Consider the following 13,318-nt stretch of genomic DNA (forward strand, 5'->3'; position numbering starts at 1 on the left):
GATTGCCTTGATGTGGTCGTCAACATTAATGCTTTATATAATAGACAATAGTTCAGAAATTTCTTAAGTTTCATTATAGTTTTGCAAAAATGAACATATGCCTGTTCTTTGGTAAAGAGATAAAGTCAATATACGGGCATAAAAGCTAAAACTGCTGCTACATTAAATTCATACCAAAGGAAAATAATTTTGAGAAGTTCTTCTGATGACCAAATAGAAATAGGCAAGCAGCTGTTTTTAACTATGAATACTGATATGTTTCAAAAACAATGTGACTATTATTGGGTAGAAAAGTACGTAAAGACTTTTTTAGGCATTTTTAATCAAACATCAGCTCATTTTTATACCCACCACCAATTACAAAGTTGTTCGTGACCATACAAACATACAAAATTTCAACTGAATCCGATGAAATTTGCTGCTCCCAGAGGCTCCGGTGGTCAATTCTAGGGATCGGTTTATATGGGAGCTATATATAATTAACAGGTTGGCTGATAAGTCCCCGGTCTGACACATAGATGGCGTCGCTAGTATTAAATGCATATTATTTTTATATAGTACCAACCTTCAAATGATTCGTGTCAAAATTTGACGACTGTAAGTCAATTAGTTTGTGAGATAGAGCGTCTTTTGTAAAGCAACTTTTGTTATTGTGAAAAAAATGGAAAAAAGGAGTTTCGTGTTTTGATAAAATACTGTTTTCTGAAGGGAAAAAATACGATGGAAGCAAAACCTTGGCTTGATAATGAGTTTCCCGACTCTGCCGCAGGGAAATCAACAATAATTGATTGGTATGCAAAATTCAATCGTGGTGAAATGATCACGGAGGACGGTAAACGCAGTGGACGCCCGAAAGAGGTGGTTACCGACGAAAACATCAAAAAATCCACAAAATGATTTTGAATGACCGTAAACTGAAGTTGATCGAGATAGCAGAGGCCTTAAAGATATCAAAGGAACGGGTTGGTCATATCATTCATCAATATTTGGATATGCGGAAGCTCTGTGCAAAATGGGTGCCGCGCGAGCTCACATTTGACCAAAAACAACAACGTGTTGATGATTCTGAGCGGTGTTTGCAGCTGTTAACTCGTAATAAACCCGAGTTTTTCCTCCGATATATGACAATGGATGAAACATGGCTCCATCACTACACTCCTGAGTCCAATCGACAGTAGGCTGAGTGGACAGCGACCGGTGAACCGTCTCCGAAGCGTGGAAAGACTCAAAAGTCCGCTGGCAAAGTAATGGCCTCTGTTTTTTGGGATGCGCGTGGAATAATTTTTATCGATTATCTTGAGAAGGGAAAAACCATCAACAGTGACTATTATATGGCGTTATTGGAGCGTTTGAAAGTCGAAATCGTGGCAAAACGGCCCCATATGGCGTTATTGGAGCGTTTGAAAGTCGAAATCGTGGCAAAACGGCCCCATATGAAAACGATAAAAGTGTTGTTCCACCAAGACAACGCACCGTGCAACAAGTCATTGAGAACAATGGCAAAAATTAATGAATTGGGCTTCGAATTGCTTCCCCACCCACCATATTCTCCAGATCTGGCCCCCAGCGACTTTTTCTTGTTCTCAGACTTCAAAAGGATGCTCGCATGGAAAAAATTTGGCTGCAATTGAGAGGTGATCGCCGAAACTGAGGCCTATTTTGAGGCAAAACCGAAGGAGTACTACCAACATTGTATCAAAAAATTGGAAGGTCGTTATAATCGTTGTATCGCTCTTGAAGGGAACTATGTTGAATAATAAAAACGAATTTTGACAAAAAAAATTAGTTTTTCTTAGAAAGACCGGGGACTTATTGGACAACCTGTTATGAACCATACATCACGTACCAAATTTCAACCGGATCGGATGAAATTTGCTCCTCCAAGAGGCTCTGGAGGTCAAATCTACGAATCCGTTCTGGCGAATTTTGCTCCTTCAAGAGGCCATGTACCAAATTTCCGCCGAATTTGATAAAATTTGCTTCTCTTAGAGGATTCGCAAGCCAAATCTGGGGATCGGTTTATATGGGGGCTATATATAATTATGGACCGATGTTGACCAATTTTTGCATGGTTGTTAGAGACCATATACTAACACTATGAACATAATTTCAGCCGGATCGAATCCAATTTGCTTCTCTTTGATGCTCAGCAAGCCAAATCTAGCGATCGGTTTATATGGGGCCTATATATAATTATGGACCTATGTGGACCAATTTTTGCATGGGTGTTAGAGACCATATACCAACACAATGTTGGTATATGGGATGAAATACGCTTCTCTTAGAGGCTCCTTTTATATGGGGGCTATACGTAAAAGTGGTTCGATATGACCCGTTTGCAATACCATCCTATCTACATCAATAACAACTACTTGTGCCAAGTTTCAAGTCGATAGCTTGTTTCGTTCGGAAGTTAAATGGTGATACGGTCAAAATTTGGTCATGGGAAAACGCGTGTAAATCGGTGAAATCGTTTATTTAAAAATCAAATTAAATTTCTTTTTCAAGTTCAATTAGTATAAAATTCAGGAAAAATATTCAATTAGGCTTTCACTTTTCCAAATCCGAATTGCCGGGCCTCACGCTTGACACCTGCCATCAGATTTTGTACAGCCACCTTGTCCACCTTGTTTATCATCGCGATTTGGAGTCACTACCTCCTTGTAAGTCGATAGTCCGACTCGTTTTTTGGCTCGATGCACGGTTGTAGACTATACACCCAGCTTATTTGCGGCATCTCGGAGAGAGAGATTAGGGTTTCGCTTGAAACTACCGGCAACTCTCTTTGTCGTCTCAGCGGCTTCCAGTTTTCGATTTCCCCCCGATCCAGACTTCCTGGCTGTCGACAAACGTTCCCCAAACACTTTAATTACATTTGTAACGGTTGGCTTGGCAACTTTTAGCGATTTTGCCAGCTTTGCGTGCGAGAAGCTCGGATTTTCGCGATGCGCGAGCAAAATTTTGATACGCTGCTCTTCTTGCTTGGACGGCATTTTGACAACTGAAGAGTGAATTCCAAAATCAAAATAGGAGCACCATTCTACACACAAGCCTTCAAAATGAGGGTTGTTCATGTTTTTTAAATGCAAAATTGAAAGAAATACGTCAAGTTTATATTGACCAAACTTTGACCGTATCACCCTTTAGTAGAAAAATATGGGAAACATTTAAATCTGAAGCAATTTTAAGGAAACTTCGCAAAAGTTTATTTATGATTTATCGCTCGATATATATGTATTAGAAGTTTAGGAAAATTAGAGTCATTTTTACAACTTTTCGACTAAGCAGTGGCGGGTTTACAAGGAAAATGTTGGTATTTTGACCATTTTTGTCGAAATCAGAAAAACATATATATGGGAGCTATATCTAAATCTGAACCGATTTCAACCAAATTTGGCACGCATAGCTACAATGCTAATTCTACTCCCTGTGCAAAATGTCTACTAAATCGGAGTTAAAAATTGGCCTCTGTGGTCATATGAGTGTAAATCGGGAGAACGATATATAAGGGACCTATATCTAAATCTGAACCGATTTCAACCAAATTTGGCACAAATAGTTACAATGCTATTTCTACTCCCTGTGCAAAATTCCAATTAAATCGGAGTAAAAGATTGGCCACTGTGGTCATATGAGTGTAAATCGGGCGAACGATATATAAGGGAGCTATATGTAAATCTGAACCGATTTCAATAAAATTTGGCACGCTTGACTACACTACTAATTGTACTCCTAGTGCAAAATTTCAACCGAATTGGGGTAAAACTCTGGCTTCTGGGACCGTATTAGTCCATATCGGGCGAAAGATATATATGGGAGCTATATCTAAATCTGAACCGATTTCAATAAAATTTGGCACACTTGACTATAGTACTAATTGTTCTTCTTGTGCAAAATTTTAAGCAAATTAGGGTAAAACTTTGGCTTCTGGGGCCATATAAGTCCATATCGGGCGAAATATATATATATGGAAGCTATATCTAAATCTGAACCGATTTCTTCCAAAATCAATAGGGTTCTATTCTGAGCCAAAACACATACTTGTGCCAAATTTTAAGTCGATTGGACTAAAACTGCGACCTAGACTTTGATTACAAAAATGTATTCACGGACAGACGGATATGGCTATATCGACTCAGGAGTCTACCCTGAGCATTTTTGCCAATGACACCATGTTTCTATCTCGTCTCCTTCTGCACGGATGAAAAAGACTGTTTTTCATATGTTTGGCTATAAACATTATATGTTTGGAACACAAATTTTTAAACACAATAGTTTTGAGTGCAAGCATATAATGTTCATAAACTAGCATAACATGTTTGGGACATATATGTTAATATGTTAGAACATATTATGTTTGGGACATAAAATGTTTGTAAATATAATATGCTTGGATGCAAACATATATTAATTTAGAAATAGCCTATAAACATATATGTGTTTAGTAGCTTGGAGCGCTATTTAACTGGGAGCGATATTGAATTAAGTTGGTGGTTGTTGCTTGTTATTACAAAATTAACATTTTATTTTTCCTTGGGCAATTGATCAGCTACTTCTTTGATCCTTACAAACTGTGTGGTCCGCTGTTCGAATCCCCGTCCGGCAAAAGGTAAAATTAAAATAAAAAAAATCATAAAATTGAATAATTTCTTCTACAATGTTTGTATTACAGAAAAAGGTGCTAAGAACTAAAAAATCTCGTGGAAGTGAGAAAGATGTGGGGGAATATACAATTGGGCAGAAACAAAATTTTGAGCATTCAGGTCGAAAACCTATGTTGTTAGCACCTATATTGCCTGTTTATTTTCATAATTCATTATGATTGTAAATATATAAATAAATAAATAAAATTTTGAGCACAATATTGTTTGGGAGAATTTTTTTGTAAGCATATAATATTTTTGGGTGCAAAATGCTTCCAAACATATTATATGTTCACATAATAACATATTGTTTTTTGGAAGACAACATTATTGAATTTGGATGCAAAAATACAAAATGTTTGGAACTTAGACTACCCAAACATATATTGTTTAGACCAATATGCTTTCAAACATATTATATATTGGAAGAGATCAAACATATAAATGTTTGGGCAATACCCAAAAATGTATATGCTTGAAGCAAAATATGTTTGGGAGTATATGTTACAGAAGCGATTTTTTGTGAGCGTGTGGGTGTTGCAAACATATGCACTAACTTATAATACCCTGTTCCACAGTATGGTGCAGGGTATAATTGAATTGGCTTTAGTTAAAAGGAGAGTTCACTTTTTTTGAGTGTATCCACAAATGAATTCTCCAGAAATTTTGAAAAATAAGATCAATAGTCTCAATGAGAAGTTCCCCAAAAAATATGAAACAAACCGAATTTGTTTGGATATTTTTCATAAAGGGAAAATTCCTAATTTTGTATGAACATTTTTAGGGACCTTTTTAACTTTGGTTTTTGTGGTCCAATTTCTTTGGTGCATTTTCATGGAACCTCACTCAAAGTCGAAACTCTGGACTGGCACGTGATATGTTACCCTAACTTTTTGCTTAACATACAACCACATGAAATTTGAAATTGTTAAAGCCAATTACCAATAGACGTCTAAATTGCCTCAAATTCCTATTTGGATTTCCTTACAATAGTGAACAGATGTTAAACATAGTAGGAAAAAATTTTTCAAAGTTTTTTGTTTTTCTACAAAATTCAATCAATAAAATTTTTGGTTTGGTTTGTTTTTGTGTTTTAGTTCAAACACAAAGCGTACAAGTTTTGATTTGTGGTTAAAAAACCACAAATCAAGAGAAAAATCACACATCAATATCAAAGTATGCGAGTTCTATACTCAATTCAATTGACTAAACCACACCACACCATAAACGCAAGTAGCAGAAGCTGGTGTTGGAAGAATTTTTAACCGCAAGTGTTGTTTGATCGGTCAATCGCTTATTCATCAGCCGTCAGTCACATTGGCTTGCCGGCTGTGCCAACTTTACAACTAAAACCACTCATTCACCACATACTCCCTCCATTCATTCATTGATTCATTCATACATTCCATTGCTTGAAATCATTGATTCATGATGAGTTTATTGAGGTAGGAGTGGGTTCAACGGCAAAGTGATTGAGGTAAGCCCATCGTATGCCGAATGTTCAACATTCTTTATAGACACACATTGGCATAGGTATTCCATCGGCCAATGACGTGAGAATGCTTTAGTGTAAGTCCATTCATGTTTGTGGTCAATTATTATAAATCGGAGAATTGACATATGCACAGTGGTTAGAACGTACGAAACTTTTGTTGGATTAGCTTCTAAATCTCTGCTATGGTGTATCAATCATTTTTGGATAGTGATCACGGTTGTCACACTTGCCAAAACTAATCTACCAAAGTTTGAAGAAAGTTTTACCATAAATCTAGCAAATTAAACGATTTTATTTTGATGTTTTCTATAAAATTTTTGTGATTGGTATGAAGCAAATGTTTTTTCTTCGAATGAAATTGTCGAAAATTGTATCAACATTTCATTTCTATAGAAAATTTTGTCAAAATTTTATTTCTATAGAAAATTTTGTTAAAATTTTATTTCTATAGAAAATTTTGTCAAAATTTTATTTCCATAGAAAATGTTGTCAAAATTTTATTTCTAATTTTGTCAAAATTTTATTTCTATAGAAAATTTTGTTAAAATTTTATTTCTATAGAAAATTTTCTTAAAATTTTATTTCTATAGAAAATATTGTCCAAATTTCATTTCTATAGAAAATTTTGTCAAAATTTTATTTCTATAGAAAATTTTGTCAACATTTTATTTCTGTAGAAAATTTTGTCCAAATTTTATTTCTAAAGAACATATTTTCAAAATTTTATTTCTATAGAAACTTTTGCCAAAATTTTATTTCTATAGAAAATTTAGTTAAAATTTTATTTCTATAGAAAATTTTGTCCAAATTTTACTTATATAGAAAATTTTGTCAAAATTTAATTTCTATAGAAAATTTTGTCAAAATTGTATTTCTATAGAAAATTTTGTCAAAATTGTATTTCTATAGGAAATTTTTTTAAAATTTTATTTCTATAGAAAATTTTGTCAAAATTTTATTTCTATAGAAAATTTTTTAAAATTTTATTTCTATAGAAAATTTTGTCCAACTTATTCTTCTATAGAAAATTTTGTCAAATTTTTATTTCTATAGAAAGTTTTGTCCAAATTTTATTTCTACGGAATATTTTGTTAAAATTTTATTTGTATAGAACATTTTGTCAAAATTTTATTTCTATAGAACATGTTGTCAAAATTTTATTTCTATAGAAAATTTTGTCCAAATTTTATTTCTATAGAAAATTTTGCCAAAATTTTATTTCTATAGAAAATTTAGTTAAAATTTTATTTCTATAGAAAATTTTGTCCAAATTTTACTTCTATAGAAAATTTTGTCAAAATTTAATTTCTATAGAAAATTTTGTCAAAATTTTATGTCTATAGAAAATTTTGCCAAAATTTTATTTCTATAGAAACTTTTGCCAAAATTTTATTTCTATAGAAAATTTAGTTAAAATTTTATTTCTATAGAAAATTTTGTCCAAATTTTACTTCTATAGAAAATTTTGTCAAAATTTAATTTCTATAGAAAATTTTGTCAAAATTTTATTTCTATAGAAAATTTTGTCAAAATTGTATTTCTATAGGAAATTTTTTTAAAATTTTATTTCTATAGAAAATTTTTGTCAAAATTTTATTTCTATAGAAAATTTTTTAAAATTTTATTTCTATAGAAAATTTTGTCTAACTTATTCTTCTATAGAAAATTTTGTCAAATTTTTATTTCTATAGAAAATTTTGTCCAAATTTTATTTCTACGGAATATTTTGTTAAAATTTTATTTCTATAGAACATTTTGTCAAAATTTTATTTCTATAGAACATGTTGTCAAAATTGTATTTCTATAGAAAATTTTGTCCAAATTTTATTTCTATAGAAAATTTTGTCAAAATTTTATTTCTATAGAAAATTTTGTCACAATTTTATTTCTATGGAAAATTTTGTCAAAATTTTATTTCTATAGAAAATTTTGTCCAAATTTTATTTCTATAGAAAATTTTGTCCAAATTTTATTTCTATAGAAAATTTTGTCCAAATTTTATTCCTATAAAAGATTTTGTCAAAATTTAATTTCTATAGAAAATATTGTCCAAATTTCATTTCTATAGAAAATTTTGTCAAAATTTTATTTCTATAGAAAATTTTGTCAACATTTTATTTCTGTAGAAAATTTTATCCAAATTTTATTTCTAAAGAACATATTTTCAAAATTTTATTTCTATAGAAACTTTTGCCAAAATTTTATTTCTATAGAAAATTTAGTTAAAATTTTATTTCTATAGAAAATTTTGTCCAAATTTTACTTCTATAGAAAATTTTGTCAAAATTTAATTTCTATAGAAAATTTTGTCAAAATTTTATTTCTATAGAAAATTTTGTCAAAATTGTATTTCTATAGGCAATTTTTTTAAAATTTTATTTCTATAGAAAATTTTGTCAAAATTTTATTTCTAAAGAAAATTTTTTAAAATTTTATTTCTATAGAAAATTTTGTCCAACTTATTCTTCTATAGAAAATTTTGTCAAATTTTTATTTCTATAGAAAATTTTGTCCAAATTTTATTTCGACCGAATATTTTGTTAAAATTTTATTTCTATAGAACATTTTGTCAAAATTTTATTTCTATAGAACATGTTGTCAAAATTTTATTTCTATAGAAAATTTTGTCCAAATTTTATTTCTATAGAAAATTTTGTCAACATTTTATTTCTATAGAAAATTTTGTCACAATTTTATTTCTATGGAAAATTTTGTCAAAATTTTATTTCTATGGAAAATTTTGTCAAAATTTTATTTCTATAGAAAATATTGTTAAAATTTTATTTCTATAGAAAATTCTGTCCAAATTTTATTTCTATAGAAAATTTTGTCAAAATTTTATTTCTATAGAAAATTTTGTCCAAATTTTATTTCTATAGAAAATTTTGTCAAAATTTTATTTCTATAAAAAATTTTGTCAAAATTTTATTTCTATAGAAAATTTTGTCAAAATTTTATTCCTAAAGAAAATTTTGTCAAAATTTTATTTCTGTAGAAAATTTTGTCAAAATTTTATATCTATAGAAAATTTTTTCAAAATTTTATTTCTATAGAAAATTTTGTCAAAATTTTATTTCTATAGAAAATTGTTGCAAAATGTTATTTCTAAAGAAAATTTTGTCAAAATTTTATTTCTAAAGAAAATTTTGTCAAAATTTTATTTCTGTAGAAAATTTTGTCAAAATTTTATGTCTATAGAAAACTTTTTCAATATTTTATTTCTATAGAAAATTTTGTCAAAATTGTATTTCTATAGGAAATTTTGTTAAAATTTTATTTCTATAGAAAATTTTGTCAAAATTTTATTTCTATAGAAAATTTTTTTAAATTTTATTTCTATAGAAAATTTTGTCCAAATTATTCTGCTATAGCAAATTTTGTCAAAATTTTACTTCTGTAGAAAATTTTGTCAAAATTTTATTTCTATAGAAAATTTTGTCAAAATTTTATTTCTATAGAAAATTTTGTCAAAATTTTATTTCTATAGAAAATTTTGTCAAAATTTTATTTCTATAGAAAATTTTGTTAAAATTTTATTGCTATAGAAAATTTTACTTCTATAGACAATTTTGTCAAAATTTTATTTCTATAGAAAATTTTGTCAAAATTTTATTTCTATCGAAAATTTTGTGAAAATTTTATTTCTATAGGCAATTTTTTTCAAAATTTTATTCCTTTAGAAACTTTTCGCAAAGTCTTATTTCTGTTTAAAGTTTTCTTAAAAGTTTATTTCTAAAGAAAATTTTGTCAAGATTCTTCTTTAGAAAATGTGGCCAAATTTTATTTCTATAGAAAACTTTGTCCACATTTTATTCCTATTTTTTAAAATTCTATTTCGATAGAAAATTTTGTCAATATTTTATTTCTATAGATAATTGTTGCAAAATGATATTTCTATAGAAAATTTTGTCAAAATTGTATAATTAAAATTTTATTTCTATAGAAAATTTAGTCAACATTTTATTTCCATAGAAAATTTTGTGAACATTTTATATCTATAGAATAGAAGAATTTTTTTCCAAAACAAAAAAATGGTGTCAAAATTTTATTTCTATAGAAAATTGTGCCAAAATTTTATTTCTATAGAAAATTATCCCGTAATTTTATTCCAATAAAAAATTTTCGCTGAATTTTATTTCTGTAGAAACTGTTATCAAAATTTTATTTCTATAGAAGATTTTGTCAAAATTTTATTTCTTTAGAAAATTTTGTCCAAATTTTATTTGTATAGAAAATTTTGTCAAAATTTTATTTCTATAGAAAATTTTGTGAAAATTTTATTTCTGTAGAAAATTTTGTGAAAATTTTATTTCTGTAGAAAATTGTGTCAAAATTTTATTTCTATAGAAAATTTTGTCAAAATTTTATTTCTATAGAAAATTTTCCAAAATTTTATTTCTATAGAAAATTTTGTCCAAATTTTATTTCTATAGAAAATGTTGTCAACATTTTATTTATATAGAAAATTTTTGCAAAATTTTTTTCTATAGAAAATTTATGCAAAATTTTATTTCTATAGAAAATTTTTTCAAAATTTTATTTCTATAGAAAATTTTGTCAAAATTTTATTTCTATAGAAAATTTTGTAAAAATTTTATTTCTATAAAAAATTTTGTCAAAATTTTATTTCTATAGAAAATTTTGTCAAAATTTTATTTCTATGGAAAATTTTGTCAAAATTTTATTTCTGGAAAATTTTGTCAAAATTTTATTTCTATAGAAAATTTTGTTAAAATTTTATTTCTATAGAAAATTTTGTCCAAATTTTATTTCTATAGAAAATTTTGTCAAAATTTTATTTCTATAGATAATTTTGTCCAAATTTTATTTCTATAGAAAATTTTGTTAAAATTTTATTTCTATAGAATTTTTTATCGAAATTTTATTTCTATAGAAAATTTTGTCAAAATTTTATTTCTATAGAAAATTTTGTCAAAATTTTATTTCTATGAAAAATTTTGTCAACATTTTATTTCTATAGAAAATTTTGTTAAAATGTTATTTCTATAGAAAATTTTGTCAAAATTTTATTTCTATAGAAAATTTTGTCAACATTTTATTTCTATAGAAAATTTTGTCAAAATTTTGTTTCTATAGAAAGTTTTGTCCAAATTTTATTTCTGTAGAAAATTTTGTCCAAATTTTATTTCTATAGAAAATTTTTTCAAAAGTTTATACCTGTAGAAAATTTTTTCAAAATTTTATTTCTATAGAAAAATTTGTCAAAAAGAATTTTTATTTCTATAGAAAATTGTGTCAAAATTTTATTTCTATAGAAAATTATCCCGTAATGTTGTTCCAATAAAAAATTTTCTCAAAATTTTATTTGTATAGAAAATTTTATCAAAATATTGATTTGTATAGAAGATTTCGCCAATTTTTTTTTATTTCTATAGAAAATGTTTTCAACATTTTATTTCTGTAGAAAATTTTGTCAAAATTTTATTTCTATAGTAAATTTTCTCAAAATTTTATTTCTATAGAAAATTTTGTCAAAATTTTATTTCTATAGAAAATTTTGTCAAGATTTTATTTCTATAGAAAATTTTTCCAAAATTTTATTTCTATTGAAAATTGTGTCAAAATTTTATTTCTATTGAACATTTTTTTTCAAAGTTTTATTTCTATAGAAGCTTTTGTCAAAAGTTTATTTTTTAGCAAATTTTCTTAAATTTATATTCCTCTGGAAAATTTTTGCCAAATTTTATCTATAGAAAAATTTTTAAACATTTTATTTCTATATAAAATTTTCTCAAAATTTCTATAGAAATTTTTCTCAAAATTTTGTCATAATTTTATTTCTATAGAAAATTTTGTCAAAATTTTTTTTCTATAGAAAATTTTGTCCAAATTTTATTTTTATTTTTCTATAGAAAATTTTGTCAAAATTTTATTTCTATTGAAAATTTTGTCAAAATTTTATTTCTATAGAAAATTTTGTCAAAATTCTATTTCTATAGAAAATTTTGTCATAATTTTATTTCTATAGAAAATTTTGTCAAAATTTTATTTCTATAGAAAATTTTGTCAAAAATTTATTTCTATAGAAAATTTTGTCAAAATTTTATTTCTATAGAAAATTTTGTCAAAATTTTATTTTTATTTGTCTATAGAAAATTTTTTAAAAATTTTACTTCTATAGAAAATGTTGTAAAAATTTTGTTTCTTAGAAAATTTTGTCAAAATTTTATTTCTATAAACAATTTTGTCAACATTTTATTTCTATAGAAAATTATGTGAAAATGTTATTTCTGTAGAAAAATTTGCCAAAAAGAATTTTTTTCCAAAAAAATTGTGTCAAAATTTTATTTCTATGGATAATTGTGTCAAAGTGTTATTTCTATAGAAATTTATCCCGTAATTTGATTCCAATAAAAAAATTTTCTCAGAATTTTATTTCTGTAGAAACTGTTATCAAAATTTAATTTCTATAGAAAATTTTCTCAAGATATTTATTTGTATAGAAGATTTTGCCAAAATTTTATTTCGTTGGCAAATTTTAACAAAATTTTATTTCTATAGAAAATTTTCAAAAAATTTTATTTCTATAGAAAATTTTGTCAAAATTTTATTTCTATAGAAACTTTTCTCAAAATATTAGTCGTATAGAAAATTTTCTCAAAATTTAATTTCTTTAAAAAATTTCCTCAAAATTTTGTTTTTTTTTTTTTTTAGCAAATTTTCTTAAAATTTTATTTCTATAAAAAATGTTTTCAAAATTGTAGTTATTTAGATTTTTCAAAATTTTATTTATGTAGAATGAGTTCACATTTTTTTATAGAAAATATTTCTCAAAATGTTATTTCAATAGAAAATTTTCGCAAAAGTTTACTTCCTTAGAAAATTTTTTCAAAATTATATTTATATAGAAAATTTAAGGACCTCTTAGTTGGAGAGAAATCGTTTGCAAAATTTATTAAAACATTAAGAAATCTACCAATCTACCAAACAGATAAAAAAATCTACCAATATTCGTAGAATTCTATAAACTGTGACAACGGTTGTTCCACATCCTGCACAGTGCTCATATTTGTCTCTGTTAGTTCTTATGGAGCCATACTTGGTCATATAGGAGTTGTATTACTTTTACATAAGTTACATTTATTAGTAATTACTTAATTAATGCCATAAAATAAAATCAACTACATAAAACATTAATATGGTATATATAATAAAAAAA

The 13,318-nt window shown here is 26.4% G+C and overlaps 1 protein-coding gene across 3 annotated transcripts in view; it reads left to right on the forward strand.

Annotated features, from left to right (window-relative positions):
• Window positions 1–13,318, forward strand: part of Dg (Dystroglycan) — a 765,125-nt gene that overhangs the window by 350,465 nt on the left and 401,342 nt on the right. The window lies entirely within an intron of this gene.

The sequence above is a fragment of the Haematobia irritans genome, chromosome 5 (assembly GCF_050003625.1).
Source record: "Haematobia irritans isolate KBUSLIRL chromosome 5, ASM5000362v1, whole genome shotgun sequence".
Taxonomy (NCBI): domain Eukaryota; kingdom Metazoa; phylum Arthropoda; class Insecta; order Diptera; family Muscidae; genus Haematobia; species Haematobia irritans.